The sequence below is a fragment of the Rattus norvegicus genome, chromosome 4 (genome assembly GCF_036323735.1).
Source record: "Rattus norvegicus strain BN/NHsdMcwi chromosome 4, GRCr8, whole genome shotgun sequence".
Classification (NCBI taxonomy): domain Eukaryota; kingdom Metazoa; phylum Chordata; class Mammalia; order Rodentia; family Muridae; genus Rattus; species Rattus norvegicus.
In genome coordinates, this window is record NC_086022.1 from 108165265 (window position 1) to 108170014 (window position 4750).

At 39.5% G+C, this 4750-nt stretch overlaps 1 pseudogene; it reads left to right on the forward strand.

Moving 5' to 3' along the window:
• Positions 1-1194: 1194 nt before the first annotated feature.
• On the forward strand, positions 1195-2394 carry Fam50a-ps1 (family with sequence similarity 50, member A, pseudogene 1; annotated as a pseudogene).
• Positions 2395-4750: the final 2356 nt, after the last annotated feature.

A 4750-nucleotide genomic window follows, 5' to 3' on the forward strand; every position in this document is an offset into this window, starting at 1 on the left:
GCCTCCTATGACTATTTTACTCACCCTTCTAAGTGAGATTCAAGCATCCGTGCTTGGATCTTTCTTCTCATTTAGTTTTTTGGGGTCTGTGGAGACTATCATGGATATCCTATGCTTTCTAGCTAATGTCCACTTAATGCATGTTTTTCGAGTCTGGGTTACCTCATTCAGGATATTTCCAAGTTCACCATCCATTTGCCTGCAAAATTCATGATGTCCTTGTTTTTTAATAGCCGAATAGTATTCCATTATATAAATGAACCACATTTTCTGTATCAATTCTTTGGCTGAGGGACAACTGGCTTGTTCCCAGTTTCTATTACAAATAAATCTGCTATGAACATAGTGGAGCAATTGTCCTTAAAGCATACTCTACCATTCTTGGAGGTTGTATTCTTGGAGGGCCATTATATTTTTAAAATATTTTACAAATGTATCATTTTATTTACATTGTTTGCATTTGTAGTATTGTTTCTTCATCTGAATTACAGGTATGTGTGCATGTGTCACAGTCAGTTCCAATGTCACAGTTGTTTGGTATACAGATCTATAGCTTGCTAGTGAGTTAATGAGAGGGGTCTATAAAGTTTATAACTGAAATATCCTACCTCCCATAGCAAAACAATTTCAGTGTAGAATTTCTACAGGACCTGCTTATGCCTATTCTCCAGAATTAGAGCGAGTGAACAGTAGAGGGCTTTGTTCTCATACAGCATAAAGATTCCCTTACCCTTTATTTTTTGTAATTTAATTTTCGTCTTGTGATTCTAAAAATTGTCTTTGTTTTACTCTGCTCCGGCACAGAGAGAGAAGTCAGGGGCTGGGGAGTGTTCTTCCCTTTCCTTTTACTTTGTTTATACTATTTTCCTCATAACCCCACAGTCTATATTTTTGGATTTTTACCTAATCCCAGAGAACTGTCAGTCAGTAGAAATGCAGTCATGTTGGCCAGACTCATGTTAATAAAATCAAGCTATCAAAGTCTGAAGGATGATGGAAGTGTGAAACAGTAGAATGGAAGGCCTAGAAGTTCCACAGAGAAGGCACGTAAGCTGTCTATTCCTCTGGTGCTGAAGATATGCATTGATGGATCAACTTCGAAACAACAATCTGCCAGGACTTCTTCAAGCGAAAGTCACTGTTGCCGCTGTTGCTGCCGCCGCCGCCGCCGCCGCCGCCGCCGCCGCCATTGAAACCACCGCTGCCACCATGACTCAGTACAAGGGCGCTGCAAGTGAGGCGGGACTTGTCATGCGCCTAATGAAGAAGAGGGAGAAGCAGCGTGAGCAAATGGAGCAGATGAAGCAGAGGATTGCAGAGGAGAACATAATGAAATCTAACATTGACAAGTTCTCTGCACACTATGATGCTGTGGAAGCAGAGCTCAAGTTCAGTACTGTGGCTCTTGTGTCCCTGAATGGCATGAAGGCCAAACAGGAGGCACTGGTGAAGGAGCGAGAAAAGCAGCTGGCAAAAAAGGAACAGTCAAAGGAGCTATAGGTGAAGCTAGAGAAGCTTCGAGAGAAGGAGCGCAAGAAGGTGGCCAAACGGAAGATCTCTAGCCTGTCCTTCACCTTGGAGGAAGAAGAGGAGGGAGGTGAAGAGGAAGAAGAGATGGCCATGTATGAGGAAGAACTGGAGAGGGAAGAGATCACCACAAAGAAAAAGAAATTGGGGAAGAACCCTGATGTGGATACAAGCTTCTTGCCTGACCAGGATCGGGAGGAGGAGGAGAATCGGCTTCGGGAAGAGCTGCACCAGGAATGGGAATCCAAGCAAGAGAAAATCAAGAGTGAAGAGATTTAAAATCACCTTTAGTTGCTGGGATGGCTCTGGGCACCGGCGCACTGTTAAGATGAAGAAGGGCAACACCATGCAGCAGTTCCTGCAGAAAGCACTAGAGATCTTGCGGAAAGACTTCAGTGAGCTCAGGTCAGCAGGAGTGGAACAGCTCATGTACATCAAGGAGGATTTAATCATCTCCCATCATCACAGCTTCTATGACTTCATTGTTACCAAGGCGCGAGGAAAAAGTGGGCCACTCTTCAACTTTGATGTTCATGATGATATTCGACTGCTCAGTGATGCCACTGTGGAGAAGGATGAGTCACATGCAGGCAAAGTGGTGCTGAGGAGCTGGTATGAGAAGAACAAACACATTTTTCCTGCCAGTCGCTGGGAGCCTTATGACCCAGAGAAGAAATGGGACAAGTACACGATCCGGTGAGCATCCAAAAGTGGGCATGACCTTGGCTCTCTCCAGCGTGTCCCCATGTCTCCAGGGCTCTAGGTGACCATGGCAGAGCACTCTGGGAGTATGGTAGCTGCTATTTCCTGACCTGATGTTGTCATTACTGCTTTTCCCTTTTACAATAAAAAAGTTCACGTTGGAAAAAAAAAGAATCTCTTAGGTTCAAAGGTTGTAGTTACATAGGTTTAACATATATATTTATTTGTCAACCATCTATAAAAATTAAAAAATGTAGATAGCAAGACATTAGAAATTTCTTGTTTCATGAGTTGAGTAAACATTGGAATATGTTTGATTTTCTCATTTTGACTAATTGGTTCTTGACTTATTATTGAAGGGGACAACAAAATGGATACCAAAACCTAATAACGTAGTTAAGCTTCAGAGAAGAGCATAGGCTCGAATTATAATCTACAACACAATTGTGATTTCTTCTGAAATAATTACTTTAGAGTATAAATTGCCCTTTCAATTCTACATTTTATTTATTTTTTTGATCATTTGAGGACACTGAATTTAGTCAATATACACATTCGGAGGGAAAAGTAGGTTACTTTAATAATAGATATTAGTAATTCTAATCTAATGCATGTACATCTCTTAAAAAACCTTTGAGTACGGTGAAAAGGGTCAATTAATAAAAAAATTCAATGTGACTTGCATCTTAGAACATTTATTATCTAGTAAGACCTAAAATTCTCAAGTCTGCAATCCCGCTGTCATTCGTCTTTAAAACTGATATAAAGCTGTTGTATCCTGAACGTTTTCTTGTATTATGGAAACTATCTTTGTGGAGTTTAGTCTGAATCCTTCAAAAGTATTTGTTTATTTATAAAATAAGTTTTAATAATGTATTTTAAAAATGGAATGTTAATATGCTTTGTATATACTATACTTCAAATCTTTAAAAAAAACCAAAGGGAAAAGAAAAAAACAAAAAAACAAAAAAAGTAAATTAATAACATATTAAAAAAAAACTAGAAACCTTAGACAGAGGAAGCTCCTGGGATCATATGGGGTAGACCCTAGCTGAGACCACTAGCATTATGGAAAATGGGGCCTGTGGTAACCTCCAGATTTCTAGTGAAGGAAGGGGAACACTGCTCCACCCACAAAAATTTGACTCCAAATTTTCTCTGCCTACAACATTTTTAGGGATAAAGATGGAAGAGAGATTGAGGGAATGGCCAACAAATGACTGGCAGAAATTGAGAGATACTTCATGAGAAAGAGCCAGCCCCCGACACTATTAATGATAGTCTGCTATGTGCAGACAGGAGCCTAGCATAACTGTCCTCTGAGAGACTTCATCTAGCAGCTGGTGAAAAATAGATGCAGAGACCCACAGCAAAATTTTAGACAGAGCACCAGGCGTCTTGAGGAAGAGTCAGGGTAAGGTTTGAGGAAGCCTGAGGAGTCAAGGACAACTCAAGAAGACATAAAGACCTAACTAACCTAGGTCCATGGAGACATACAGAGACTTAACCACCAACTAAAGAGCATACACGGAATAGACTGAGGCCTCTTACACATAAATAGTAGATATGTAAGTGGGTCTTCATATGGGTCTGCAACAATTGCAGCAGGGACTGTCTCTGACTGTGGACTCTCTAACCTGCCTTTAGATTCCTTTTCTGTAGATGGGCTGCCTGCCTTTTTGCCCTCAGTGGGAGAGGATGTGCTTAGCTCTAATGCAACTTCACATTCCAAGTCAGATTGATGCCCAGAGGTAGCCAGGATGATTTCCCTTCTCTGAAGAAAAGAGAAAGGAGACTAGGGAAAAGAGTTTGGGAACATAGGATTGAAAGGATTGAATGGAGACAGTTGTGATCTGCATGTAAAATGAATACATAAATAGATTAATGGCAAAAAATGTATATAGACATTCATGAAGTACCAAAGTTTTATCATCTTCAAAATGAAAAAAAAAATGACTGAATATATACTTTCGATGACTTAAATTCATTTCCTTAAGAAAATAAAATTTTCTCTTCCTTTGACTAATGTTAGCTGTGGGAGAGTATTTTCATATTGTAAAATACAGTAACAAACTGGTAAAACAAGATGACAATATACAAGAATCTCGTGGAAAATACAATTTCCTATGCAAAACTAACTTTAGGTAAAATGACAATTGCATTCAGATGTTTCATTGGTTGTAGAGATTATTTGATCAATGCTATTTTTGATTTCTGAAAATTAATTAAATATTGACTCTCTCTAAAGAGAAAATATGTTTGTTTATTTAGTGTCATGGTTTCAGAATTATAAATGTTGAATTATTCTTTTTGGTCCATGATGAAAGAGCATTTTCCCCTTCGTCCCACAGACAGAAAACTTAAACTGTCAATGCTCCCTTATCTCTTTCGACTCTTGATGCAACTGTCATAGTAGCAGACATTCCCCCTTTAAACTACATGATAGACAGTGAGAGAACTAAAGAGTTTGCTCAGTAGTAAGCGTGTTTGCTGGGTTGATAGCCTGGCATTCACAGGAAAG